Source organism: Ovis aries, chromosome 21 (assembly GCF_016772045.2).
Source record: "Ovis aries strain OAR_USU_Benz2616 breed Rambouillet chromosome 21, ARS-UI_Ramb_v3.0, whole genome shotgun sequence".
Classification (NCBI taxonomy): Eukaryota; Metazoa; Chordata; class Mammalia; order Artiodactyla; family Bovidae; genus Ovis; species Ovis aries.
In genome coordinates, this window is record NC_056074.1 from 35,290,739 (window position 1) to 35,305,224 (window position 14,486).

Genomic DNA, 14,486 nt, shown 5'->3' on the forward strand with positions numbered 1-14,486 from the left:
CTGAGGGTTCAGATTGAATTGAAGCTCTTTGAGGACAGAGCACCATAGTGTTCCCCTCTCCTTGTGACTCCCACCATGCCAGCATGGTGTGGGGTCTCCACATTTATTTCAGGATGATTAGTGTCCCAGACAGCCCTTTACTCTCAAGTGGTTGGTTTTGTGGCAGGCTCTGGCCCAGCCACAGGGCTCAGCAGCATCTGCAATAGTGTGAGATGGCCTGCAGAGGGCGCCCTCCTAGAAGCTGCTGCACAAGGGTTTCTGCAAGTTCCTATTTGAGAACTATCCCTCAGGGTTCTCCCCTCACCTTGAGGATGTAGGCTCAAGCTAGCACTGGGTATCTGATGCCGTTGATAGTGAAGATAATAGTGAGAAAGTTATTGACCGCAAAACATGAAACATAGTGTAGTTAGAGAGAGAGGGAGAGAGCTTAGCCCTGGAGATCCTTGTTGTGTGTGGAGACTGGGAGTGACCGTGGGGCATGACCCTTCACTCGGAACGCCATGGTGTGGTGCCGATGAGCTTCTGGATATTACTGACTAGTTTTCTTGGGCCCTGATGTCCACAAGGGCCTCGCAGCCACCAGAACAAGCAATAACCTTTCTTTTCATGGAGCTGCTGAGAGACAGTGTGACAAAGCAGGCATCAAGGCCACTCTGAGTCTCCCCAGAGCTGCCCCCTTCCCGACTGTCTCCTAAACAGCCCTTCATCTTCTGTGCTGACTCTTTTCCTTTGCTCTCCACATGGCACCTTCCTTGACATCCTAGAATGCAGTACTTGAATACACCAGGATATTTTGTATCTTACACAAGCTGGTCGTCCTTCCTAGAAGAGTCCTCTCCCCTTTGACTAGCAAATTTCTTCTCCTCTTCCAGATTCCAGCTTAATTATCATTGATTCAGGGAAATCTTTCCCTGGTGTTTATCAGTCTCCTGTCTTGGTCACTTTCTGTTGACCCTTTCTCATGTATGCTGCTGCTGCTAAGTTACTTCAATTGTGTCTGACTCTGTGTGACCCCATAGACGGCAGCCCATCAGGCTCCCCCGTCCCTGGGATTCTCCAGGCAAGAATACTGAAGTGGGTTGCCATTACTTTCTCCAATGCATGAAAGTGAAAAATGAAAGTGACGTCACTCAGTCGTGCCCAACTCTTTGCGACCCCATGGACTGCAGCCTATCAGGCTCCTCCGTCCATGGGATTTTCCAGGCAAGAGTACTGGAGTGGAGTGCCTCTCATGTCTAGCATGTACAAAAGTCACAATTCACTATTTCGCCTTCACATCCAAGAAAGCAGATGCACAAGAAATGACACACACACATAGTCAATTGTGAAAGTCACAATTGACTATGTGTGTGTGTCATGAGCGTGTACCAAAGTCACAATGCACTAGACAGCATTGTGTATCATTTCTTGTGCATCTGCCTTCTTGGATGTGAGGGCGAGTTTTATTTTCATTGCCTTCCCAAAGTGCCTGGTACACAGTGGGTGCCCAATGCTTGTCTGTTTAGTGAGTGAATGAAGAATGTGAAAATAATGAATGAGAAACATCCAGAGAGCTGTATCTAGTGGGAAACAAATCATGGGTCAACCACGGAATGAAGCAGGAGATTCGCAGGGACAGTAGATTCTCATAGTCGTGGGAGAGAGGGGCTCCTCTGGGAAAGAGTGTCTCCCAGCACTGCTCCTACAACGAGCTCAGACCCTGACACCCTGGCCAGGAAATACATGACTAGCCCACAGAAACTCCAAAGGAGAGGTCAGCTTTTGTCTGAGGGTATCACACAGAATCCTGTCAATTATGCCTCTTGTCCTCAGGTCACTCCTGGATCCCCCATTCCTGATTCTCTGTTCTAGCCCCTGCCCCACTGTGTGCCCAGGTACATGGGGTGTCTTTTTTTTTTTAGTTGCTTTGAAGTCTTTAGACTCAGCCATCCTCTCTCCACTGCTGGGTAGCTGCTCCCTAAGAAGACCAGTTTTCCCCATTTGTCTAGGAATTTCCCTGTCTTTAAACTGACATTTTTCTGTACTGAGAACTTCCTTGGTCCCAGGTAGCCCTGGACAGTTGGTCATCTTATAACTCTGTTCAGTTTGGTGTAATCCTCCCTGATCCTCTGTTCAGCACACTGTAGAGTCCTCTAACCACGCTCCACACCTCACAGGGCAGTGGGTGCAGCCCTCTCCCAGCTGCACAGACCTCTCTGGACCCGTTTAGTACCCTGGTCAGAGCCCTGGTCAGAAGGCCTGGGGACTATGAACCCATGGGTTGTTTGTGTATCTATGTGTTTATGTGTTTGTTTGTATATGTGTTTGTATGTGTCTCTAATTGTGCTTTTGTGTCTCTGACTAGCTATGCATGTTTATATGTGTCTCTGTTTATATGTGTTTGCTTGTGTGTTTCCATGTGTCTGTGTGTCTGTCTGTGTCGTTGCGGGTGGTGTATATGTCTATGTCACTATGTGTCTGACAATCCATTTGTGTGTGTGTGCCTGTGTCCATGTACAGATGTGGAGCATCAGTTGGGCTGACCCTCAGAGGGAGAGGCTTACCGGTCCATGTGTACAGGCCAGTCTCCCGCTTGGATCAATGGTACTCAGTTGAGTGCTCCCTGGTAGTAGGCTTGTCCACCCCTCCAAAAATCACCACGCTGCCTTTCCACTGCATCGGTAGAGAGAAAAGAGCGGGAGATCTGTGGAGGACAGTAACAACAGCACTGTTGGAAAGCTTGGGTTTGTGCTTGTCTACCCATCAAGGCCCTAATAAAGTCTCCATTTACAGATGCAGACATTGAGGCTAAGAATGATTGAGAACCAGAGTGAGGTCAGTTACTGGCTAATGAGTGGCACAGAGGAGGTAAGAAGCTGAATCACTGGCTGGGCTCCACCCACTATATCTTTTGAAGAGGCCCAGGACCTCCTGCTACCTGTGTGCTCAGAAACCCTCAGATGACATGGTGCTGAAAAGTTTTTGCTTTCCCCTCGTCCAGCTTGTCATTTTTCAGGAAAATCAAAGCCTGAGAGTGCTAAGGATGTGGGTACAGGTCACCCAGAGTTAGCTCCACTGGCCTGTGACCTCTACTGTTAAAGGGTCCCATACTCAGAAGGGATGCCACCTCTGTTCTCCCTGTCTTAAAATGAATACTGTTTCTTGAACAAGGGATCCCACATTTTGTTTTGTGTCCCACACTTTTATTTTTCACTGGCTCCTGCAAAGTGGGTAGCTGGTCCTGGGCTCCTAGTGGAATGCTAATGAGGAAGGAAAGATATCCAACATCCTTCTCTTTCCTTCCTTATCAAATTCATAAGAAAATCCTATTGCTTTTCCCTCCAACTTCTTTTGTGTTGTCTTCCTTTAGTCTTCCTCCTCACTCAGCCCCCTAGACCAAGTTACTAGTCTTGAGCCCAGGAGCAGGTATGTATTCCAATCAAACATTATTCATAAAAACAAGCAGTGGTGCCAGGTAGGGCCCTGGGGCCATAGTTATCCTAGGTTAGATTATCTCTCAGGATACTTCATTATCAAGTGTTCTATAATTTTCATGCCACTGAAAGCATCTCACAGCTAATTTGGAGAAAGGGATCCGACTTACTTGCTCAAGTAGAAGGCAAAAACAGGCTCAGAAATGGCACCTTGATTCTTCAGGTTGTCAAAGATGGGGATGGCTCCAGTGAAGGATATGTTGGGGTAGTTCAAGCCCAAGACGCCATCAAAAGGTATACCCTCAAACCCGGATTCTGCCAGGCTTAGACTGAACGGCTGGTCAGTGCTTACAAGGTCCCCAATCTGTGGGAGAGAAGAGTGGTCCCACTTACAGATACATGAAGTGGTGCTAGGACTGGGCTGGGGTGCATTGCCATTACATCCTCAAAGAAGAATTGAGGCTGGGCTTTGTCTTTGGTGGACCTCAGACAGTTAGAACAAGGTTGGAGGGGAATTGGGGTTCTATTTGTGTGAGGCTGTGAATTTTAAAACATGTGCCCCTCTAAAAAACACCACCTGAGTGAGTCAAATTGGCCTTGTGTCTTCTGTCCAGGTGGGGCAACCGTGAGTCAGGCCATGACCCATTGGTGCCACCTTGTGGACAAAATGAGTCGAGAGCAAGATAGCCTTCTCTTTGGCATGATGTAATGACGGGAATGGACTGCATTCTCTGTATGTAAGGAACTGTGGATTCTGCATCTGTCAGGGAAGATAGAAGCTCAAAACCCAATCTTACTTGCATGGTTCTATGAAATTATTGCCTGGGAAATTCACTTTTGGGGATATGTATGCATTTCTTTGAGTGTGTATGAAAGAGAAAGAGAGAGAGGGGAACTATTCAAGTACTTTGGAGAGAGGCAGGTCATAGGTTTTATTAGACTCTCAAAGGTCTCCTAGAGTGAGAACTCATTTATCAAGGTCTCTGACATCTCTGGCCTCCAGTTTCCCACTTTGAATACTTGAAGCCCTTGACTGCCCCCAGAGTGCCCAGATCAGTTTTATCATGTCCCAAACATCCCACAGCAAGTGCATTCTTGAAAAGCCAGCCCAGCTCCACTACATATCATATGCATGCCCTCAGCAAGGCCCTTGCTGTCTGTACCTCAGTTTCCTCATATGTCTCATGAGCTAATCAGACCACATGCTGTGTGGGGTTGTTGCAGATTGAAGCAATTATTACCTGAAAGTGCCTGGAACAGTCTGTGAATATAAAAGGGGGTGCTTTTTTCCCCTCTTCTCACTCCTAGCAAAATGAACCTTGAAGTGCTCATGGGCAGAGGAGCTGCAAGCCCACACCTCAAACCACTCTCTGGGTTAGTTAATCTGTTTACTCATGTGTCACCATGGGCACTGTCTCCCCAGACACATAATCCTGTGCGTAAGATAGCCAATATCTATGGGAGTTAGGCTAGGAAGGGTCCTGCCAGATGGTCCTGGATCTGTTTTGCAAGCACAGGTCACTCCAAAGCCAGTCCTGACTCAGCTTCTGTTTACAGATTACCGGAACGGTGTCATAAGCAAGAAATCCCTTTATGCTCCCAGATCGATAGGCGATGCTGAAGGTCTTTTGGGTAGGCAGGAAGGTGGAAGACTTTTAATGTGTGAACCTAACTTGTGTAGCTGCAAGAGATGAGTGTCATCAGGTGCTAAGGGTGGAAAACAGGGCATCAGGGTAATTGAAAGATGGTCTGGGTAGGGGGTGTCTATACTCCCAACAGGCTGGACTGGGGCAAAATAAGGAGGGCACCCACAAGTCAGATGAGCCTGTGTCAAAGATAACCTGGAATTCCTGAGGTGTTCCAATGGTGATGTTACCCATGTACAGCATCTACAGGGAGAAGAAGGGAGTGGGTTAGTGTAGAACTGGCTACCCTCTATTCCCACACTGCTGCCTCCCTTTGGGTGTCACATATCTCTTGAGATCACTTTCTCACCACTGCGCAGCTCACAGCCTTTGATCACAGTGGTGTCTGCATGTGATATATTTTTCCTGTGCTACATTGTATGCAGGATATTGATTCTCTGACCAGGGTTTGAAGTGATACCTCCTTCATGGCAAGCCCAGAGGCATATCCACTGGGCCTCCAGTATGGCTGGACACCCAGGGAAGTCCTGGTGCCTTCATTTGAGAACTCTGTAGTGTCTTCAAACCCAGCCGCAGCACCCTCTTCTCCAGGAGGTCCTTCTTGATCTACCCCAGCCACTCCCTCCAAACTCAGACCACATCCAATCAACACCACACAGGTGACCCTTTCATTTGACATGTATTTACTCTTTGCCTATCTCTCAGGCTAGCATGGGCATCCTTGAAGACAAAATAAGCCCTTTTCTAATCTAAAAACAGTAAGCACTTTGATAGATTCTGATGGCCTTACACGGAATACGGGTTCCGTAACTTTTCACTGCTGTGGTTCTTGCATCTGTGGAAACTGAATTCCTCTGCCTGGGGATTCACAGTCGCTTTGCAGTTGGTTCTACCTTTTCATCAGAGATGATTCACTCTTCGTCTGTAACTGAGTGACTCCCTTAGTTCAGAAGGATCTGCTGCTGCTGCTGCTAAGTCGCTTCAGTCATGTCCGATTCTGTGCAATGCCACAGACAGGAGCTCTAGGCTCCCCTGTCCTAGGGATTCTTCAGGCAAGAACACTGGAGCGGGTTGCCATTTCCTTCTCCAATTCAGGAAAGTAAAAAGGGAAAGTGAAGTCGCTCAGTCGTGTCCGACTCTTAGTAACCCCATGGACTGCAGCCTACCAGGTTCCTCCATCCTTGGGTTTTTCCAGGCAAGAAGACTGAAGTGGGTTGCCGTTGCCTTCTCCTCAGAAGGAACTATCTCCATCAAACTAATGACACATCTTTGACACAGAAATTGATATTTACCTGCCACCTAGTAGTTTCTGGACCCAGTCACCAAGATCAAGAGGTGAGGATGATAGAGCCTCCTCCTTTGGATGGGGCCTCTGTTGCCCAGGGTTTCTACCTCCTGCAGAAACCTCCTGGAGCCCCAGCCCCAACATCCCACCCTTCACCTCGAGATGACCCCAGTGCTAGGCTAGAGCACCAGGGGGCGCTGTGGAGCACCATCTTCCCAAAACACTCACATCCATGATGTTCCTCCGGGGGTGAATAGTTATATTTGAGACACGAGAAGAAATCTGGGACAGTCTGTAAGTATGTTCCTTCACGAAATTGTTCAGCATGTTCTTTTCACTGAGGGTTTTTCTCATGGTCTTCACTTTTGTTAGAGGTATTCCTTCATCGAGCTTTTGACAAAGAAAAGAAAGAAACAGCTACAATTAACTGTCAGTGTTAAGGTATAACTGTCATTGTAATGGCACTGTGTATTTTCCAATCATTTTCATGAGTCACATTATCAGAATTTTATTCATATTCCATGGCAAAGACATAGGTTTGAATAAAGATTCTGTTCTGTAATGTTGGGTAGGCCATATGAACATGTGAGGTCTCAGTGTCCCTTCAGTAAAATGGTGGAATGTAATGATTCAAACCCTCCAAATAGAATATTTTGGGGATAGTGAAGTGGTGGATATAAGGTGCCTGATAAATAGGAGGTCTCAACAATGACAGCCATTAGCACTGCTGTTGCCATCCCGCTGTATCCTTTTCATAGAAGCTCAGGGAAGGAGGCAGAAGAGGAATTCCTGTCCTCTTTTACAAGGGAGGAATTGAAATACAAGAAGTTTGTGAATTGGCTGTGGTCACATTGCTTGTCATATATAAAACAGTGTATAAATAACTCTCCCAACCTTTCTTCAAGTTGAAAGAGAAGAGATAGTTGAAAAAAGAATCCAGGAGATAGGGAACAAGTTAGGAAAATGTGGAGGCTCAAGAAGGAAGGATGGGTCAAATGAAAAATTAAAAGGAACAACACAGAGAGATAAACACTCAGAGCCTTCCAAAGAGATGGAGAGATAAATGATAGTGATATAGAGATGCAGACATAGACATATACACACTGAAGTAGAGACGGAACAAAGAACACATGCTAAATAAAAGGTAGAAAAGTGCTCTTCCACAGGAGCACACCTACATCTGCATTGACTGTGCACTGAAAATTGCAAGGAGTTCCAATTTCAATAGGTCATGACATGACTGGACCCCAAGAGTTGTGCAGCTATGCAAATCGACATCAAGACCCTTGGGACCCACAGTTCCTATTACAAAGTACTTATCAATAAGTAAGGTTTGAACTTTAAGATTGTCAGGGAAATATTCCATTCCCTTCTAAAACTGATGAATAGAATAATCAGATGAAAAGAAAAATCACAGAAATGAATATGATGTGGCTTACAGTCTCCATACTTACATGACTATGCAATCTCAGAAGGCCACCAGCCTGAGGAGCACAAGCCACTTCACGCTTCTTTCCTGGCTCCAAGTACTCAGGAATGTTCAGGTTCTTAGCATGTAGTGGTGACCAGGAGCCCTTAGTTATATATGCTCTGACATGCCCAAGGTTAGCCCTTTAGGCCAATAATAGGTCTGAAAAAACACAAAGGTCTTGGTAAAATCTTTACCTTCATCAGTGTCCTTGGCGAGTGTACTTTGAAGCTTCTCAGAATACAGAGAATTGAACTGTAATCTCTTCCTTGAAGTTTGGCTGGAAAATCAAACTGATCTGTATGGACATCTAAGAAGATGGGAAACCTTGCCTACTTGGAGAAAAGAAAAAAAAAAAAAAAAACGGCTAAGAACATCATAAAAATGGATACCAAGGGCCACGCTCGACATTCGTGGTTCTGTGTCATCTTCCTAGGCACTTCATGAGATATGCATTGCTATCTTCATTGGAGAGGAGATTGCTAGGAGGATAACTTATCAAATGGCAAAGCGAAGACTTTAGGGCCAGGGACATACTGGCTTTAGGTAGTGGGTCTAATGGCAGACATCAGGGGCACCTATGATGCCTGTCTGCATCAAAGATTTAGGGCAGAGCAATACTTCAATTGCATGGTTTCAGCATTGAAAGAAATGCCATATGCATCCACAAGGAATTTTATATCACACACAAATGTACAAGGAAGAACTCTGTGCTAGGTTCTGGATTAAAGCCTTCAAAGTCAAAGCTGATGAAGACAAAAGTGGTCTTTATCTTAAGAGAGCTAGCAGTCTAGTTCTCACAGAGTCATGGTCCCTGGAGGCAGGAGATATGATACTAGGACTAGGTGGCCATGTTTAATCCTGGGCCGCACAGGTCTTAACACTGGGAGCAGCCTTTCCTCCACTTCACCCATGCTGGAAAGCAGGCCAATTGACCATGTTTTCAAGAGAATCGGAAGTTTGGATATTTATCTACAATCTACTGATTTTAATGTTAGCAACTAATTTTTTTTTCCACCGAAAACAGTGGGAACGAAATCTCCACAGTGATGGGCTGGAATCAGCCTTGAGTCTCTGCAGGTATTTATTTCTTTCCTAGAGATGGGAGTGCAGTGGGGACAGAGAGGAATTTAATTCATGTCGGTTGATTTTAAAAGAGACTGAATGCACACTGAACATGTGTGTTTCCTTCCTACTTATAAAGAAAGATCATCAGGGACATACAAACCAAGAAAATTTAACTGCTAAAGATAAATGGATATATTTCTGATATAATTTCCCCGTAGAGTCTATCTCATGAAAAATTTTGTCTGCCAAACCAAACATACAAAAAAAATAATTTTGAAATGTCTTCCCAATCAAAGAAGACAAAACTACTGTGGCAGCCAAAGTAAAGACAATCGGTTTAACGACTCATCCAGGACTCCCAAGGCCTATTCCTGCAAGACATCTATCCACGCCTGTCCCTTGAGCACAACAGGAGCCTCTCCAATTGTCAGGTGTGTTTAGATGGGGCACGGTGACTTAACCCTCATATTTGCATGTTGTTTAAATTCAGCTCTGGTGGTTAAATCCCAACCAGGGAAATATGATATCCCTAACAAATGACACACATATATGCACTTTGAACTATGGTGTTGGAGAAGACTCTTGAGAGTCCCTTGGACTGCAAGGAGATCAAACCAGTCCATGCTAAGTAAAATCAGTCCTGAATATTCACTAGAAGGATTGATGCTGAAGCTGAAGCTCCAATTATTTGCCCATATGATGTGAAGAACTGACTCATTGGAAAAGACCCTGAGGTTAGGAAAGATTGAAGGCAGAAAGAGAAGGGCAAGACAGGATGAGATGGATCAGTAGCATCACCAAGTCGATGGACATGAGCTTGAGTAAGCTTCGGGAGTTGGTGATGGATAGAGAAGCCTGGCATGCTGCAGTCCAGGATGATCCAAAGAGGCGGACACGACTGAAAGGACTGAACTGAACTGAACAAATTGAGAACAAAGAGACTGATAAATCTAATTGCATCAAGTTGGTGACTGCTGCTGCTGCTGCTAAGTCACTTTAGTAGTGTCTGAGTCTGTGCGACCCCATAGACATCAGCCCACCAGGCTCCCCCATCCTTGGGATTCTCCAGGAAAGAACACTGGCATGGGTTGCCATTTCCTTCTCCAATGCATGAAAGTGAAAAGTGAAAAGTGAAAGTGAAAGTGAAGTCGTGCCTGACTCTTAGCGACCCCATGGACTGCAGCCTACCAGGCTCCTCCATCCACTAGCTGCCCATAACAACACATTACTTAAGTGTCTTTGAAATTCATAATTATGACTACATTCAGAGTCGAATATCTTCTAACAAAAAACAAAAATACTGCCCATCCAAAACAAAACCAAAGAAAAACAGGAAAGACATCTGAAACTATATTCAACAACTTATTGTTCCTCATAACTTCTGTTACTGTGACAGAATTATATGCATCTTAACAGGTAAAAGCAGGACAATAATTAAAACTAATGTTCTGTTGAAGTAAGCCTTTGAATGGCTAGAAGAAGAGGTTCCCACATAACATAAAGAAGTTTAATTCAGACCCTGCTGTCTTAAATCTTAAACTGAAAGCATAAGTTTGTACCAACTAATTATATTCATTTTAATTTCATTTTTTAAGGAAAATGCATACTTCCTCCTCTAATAACTGTAAAGCTTAGAAGTAGTGACAACTTGATGACAGTGACTATTCTGAGGTCTAACATGTAGCTTCTAAATACATTTCCCATCAGACGATGCTTGGATTGTTAAAGAGATGACTGATTTCAGGACCAAGCAAAGAAATGCACAAAATAATCTTGGGAAACATGAAGGACCAGAAAGCTAAAGGACTTCAAAGACCAATGGGGACTGGAGAGAAAGTTTAAGAATCCAAATGAAAAGGCCAAACATCTACCAGTTTGTTGGGCAGAATGATGTTTCTGCTTCTCACCACACTGTTTATGTTTCTCGTAGCTTTCCTGCCAAGAAGCAAACATCCTCTGATTTCATGGCTGCAGGCAGCATCCACAGTGGTTTTAGAGGCTAAGATGAAGAAATTTGTCAGTGCTTCCACCTTTTCTCCTTCTATTTGCCATGAAGGATGGGGCTGGATCCCATGATCTTAGTGTTTTAATATTGAATTTTACGCTGGCCAAATATGTCCAAATGTTAATAGGCAACATCTAATTTTCACTGTGATAGATTGTTAGGGCACCTACTCACCATTCTGAGCACTGAGTAGGAAAATAATCATCAATATTTATGCTATTTCTTTTCCTATTAAGCATATGTTATATAACTGCAAACAGTTCCAGGAAAACAAGCTAGACTGTCCCTTCTGGGGGTGATGAGAGAGTGTTGGGGAGCAGCTATAATACAAATGAAGCCTCACTCACTGGCCTGCAGCTCACCTCCTGCTGTGGAGGTCTGATTCCTAGTAGACCACGGACTGGTACTGGTCCTGACCCACTGTGCTCTAAACCCAATAGTGGGACATTCTGTAAGACAAACCACCCTGCTTCCTCCCAGTTTCTGAACAAATAAATGGCATTAAAATTGGGAGAGGAACCGTTATTTAGTTTTAAAGGAGAACAACCAAGTGCAACATATGACTACTTCCTTTCAATAAACTGTGAAAACTGCTTTTTGAGAATCAGGGAAATTTGTACGTGGACTGGATATTAGATGTTAATTTTATTGAGAGCAAAAGAGCATTTTTTTTCACATCCTATCATTTTATCCCAGATACTCATTATGTATATTTTGTGAAATGTTCATCTCGTCCATAAAACACTTAAGGAAAAATGAATAAGGAGTAAAAGAGATAATGAAATAAGGTCTGTCTTGATCTAAAAACAGATCTGCATAGCTGCTATGGACTGCACTGTGTCCACCCTCGACTCCCAATGTGATGGTATTAGGAAGTAGGGCTTTGGGGAGGTATCCAGGTTGACATGGGGTTTTGATGGTAGTCCCTCATTATCCTCTCCCTCTTTTTCTCTCTTATTCTCCTTCTTCCTCCTTCCTTTTCCCCACTACAAATGAGAACATAGCAAGAAGAGAAAGACCTGATTCAAGTCAAGAATGCCTTCCCCGGGAACTCTATTGGCCATCACTTTGATGTTGCTTAATCTCCTGTCTATGACAACCTGTGGGACTAAGAGGTTAGTTTTGTAGTTATTGATGCTGAATGATGAAATATAGGGTTCATGAAACTCTTCTTTCTTATATTTGTTATGTTTGAAATCGTTTTGTAGTGAGAAGTTTATAGAATGATGTTTCTGTTTTAGTGATACCCTGAGGGGCCCAAGATAGCAGATTCAGGCAGGTCCCTGATGAGTGAGTGGTTGGAAGACCACATGCTCCTTACTCCAACTCTTCTCTTGTCATCTGAAAACCATCCCCCCCATACCTGACAACCTTACCTCCAACCCTATCTGCATCACCACTCCCCTGCTAAGTTACTGAGTCATCTAGTTGAAGATCTTGATGATTCAGGACAGGGTCGGGAAGGAGAAGGAATGCAGGCATTTTTAGAAAGAATAATCAGGGCAGACCCCTCCATGGTTTTACCTTCTTTATTGCTATCTGCAGGTGAGGGATAAGGCCTGGATAGAGAGGAAGCCACAAGTGAGACTGCATAGATATTTGCCAGAGAAGAGAGGAGAAATTCACAACCCAATAACCAGGAGGTGGGCAGCTTGCACAGGACCCAGGAGGGAAAGAAGAAGCACTGGGAAAAGAATAGTGCCTACCGGAGGACCAGACCAATCTGAGTCTTCCTGTTAAACTTGGAGGTCGCATCCTTCCTGCTTTAATTACTGCTCCAGATGTGGAGGGGATAGAGCTGTACTCACTGCTACTGAGTCACGGGGAGACGGACAGCCTCCCCCAGGAGGCCTTGGATTCCACTCTAACTATGGGTATCATCTCAAGCCAGAGAGAAAATGGCCGGTCATCCACAAGATGACCCACTTTAAATAGTATTAAAAATAATACAAAATTTGTCTAAGAGTCCTGGCATATCTTGTTCCCAGAGTTTTTTAGGAGAGATGATTCGTTAGCCTATTTTGGGTTTCTGCTAAGGAATCTACAAGCTTCCCCATTGGTAACTTCTGACTTATAACTACCATATCTCATCCCACAGAACAGAAATGATGGTAAGTTGCAGGGGGCAAGGCCTCTAAGGTCCTTGGTCTCACAGCAGCTGTGTGCCAAGTAGTCTACCACTCCCAGGCCTGAGCCCAGAACACAAGAACATCATCAGACAGTTACAGCCCCCTGCCCACCAGAGGCAGCCTCAGCTTCCTCAGCAAAATGCACCTCTTAGCCTCTTGCCCATCGATTGGCACTGAGCTTCAGTCTAGAACAAGTGTTCTGGAGTGAGTCCAGTCTCCCTCATCCAAGAGGTGGGAAACTGAACCCTGGGTTGTATGACCCGCTCTAAAGCTGCAGGTACATTAGTGAAGACTTGGGATCCAGGAACTCTGGTTCTCAGACTAGGAGACTTCCAGGAAGGGAAAGATGAGAGAAAACTCCATTGCATCCACTGTTGGGTAGCTCTCAGATATCTGCAAGCACCAGAGTGGAAGTTCCTTTCCTGTTGCCCCTCAAGTTTGGTTCTGATTTTGTCAGCAGACCTGCCTTCTTGTAGCAGCAAGAAAGCAATACTGCAGGCTGTTTCTTCTGGGTTCTAGGCACAGTGGGGGAGCCCCAGCTGTAGTGACCCCAGGAGGCAGTCGTGCAGGTGGTGACTGACTCACTCCCAACTCAGAATCCCCAGAGCTTTTGCTCCTCATTCAGGCAACACAGACCTTTGGGTGACTGGATAACATGAACCTGCATTCACAGTGAGAAGCTTTCTCTTCTCAGCCTTCTGGTAACTTAGATAAGTGTCTTATGTTTCCTCAGGGAAGCCCTGGCTGAGGGAGGCTGAGGTCTAAAACTAGCCTGGATGCAAGGAAATGTGTTCCCTCTTTGATACTCCAAATACACCTTGGAGATTCAAAGGCCTTGAGAGAATTAGGATCACCCTTATGTTTTTTTAGGGACTTTGCTTTATGAATCTGGTTGGAGAAAAAGGACAGAAACTCAGGAGAAGGCTGGACATCTCTGGGTCCCAGCTGACTGTGAGTTGAGTTCCAGCCACCAGGCTTCACAGTCAGGTGCTGATGTAATTCACAAGCCACTTTTGAGGAAGCAAAAGAGGAAAGAGTTTTCAGTCAGAGAGCAGTGTGGTCAAAGGGCTGTGGGAATCACACGGGGCAAGATGAAACAAGAGTCATTACTTGTTTCTTTGCTCTATCAGTTCCTTGGCATTTCTACTCCTGAGAACAAGTACATGGAAATAGTCAGAGGCATCGGTGGTGCGCCTGGCACCTGATGCTCCTGGTGATAACCAGTTTGTGGACACGTCCCTGAGTCCAGAGCGTATGCAACCTCATGATAACCCCAAGTAATCCCTTCTTGGGAAGGCTGACATGGCTCATTACTGCTAACTCACAACTGAAACATGGGATGAGGTCATAGTCATTGACATGTAGGCCAAGTTCCAAGCATGCAAGGAAGATTGGCAGTGGAAGGGTAGCCACTTATTAAACTTGGTTACCTTGGTCCTTAGCCAGGGCTATTTCCCACATCTAGAATGTTT

At 45.0% G+C, this 14,486-nt stretch overlaps 1 long non-coding RNA gene across 1 annotated transcript; it reads right to left on the reverse strand.

The window, feature by feature from the left end:
• Nucleotides 1–3,665: 3,665 nt before the first annotated feature.
• Nucleotides 3,666–7,899, reverse strand: LOC121817560 (uncharacterized). The gene is made up of 3 exons (XR_006057531.2): nt 7,799–7,899; nt 5,255–6,734; nt 3,666–3,777 (listed from the first exon to the last, which is right to left on the reverse strand). It is a non-coding gene; the product is annotated as an uncharacterized LOC121817560 (long non-coding RNA).
• Between the last annotated feature and the right edge of the window lie 6,587 nt (nt 7,900–14,486).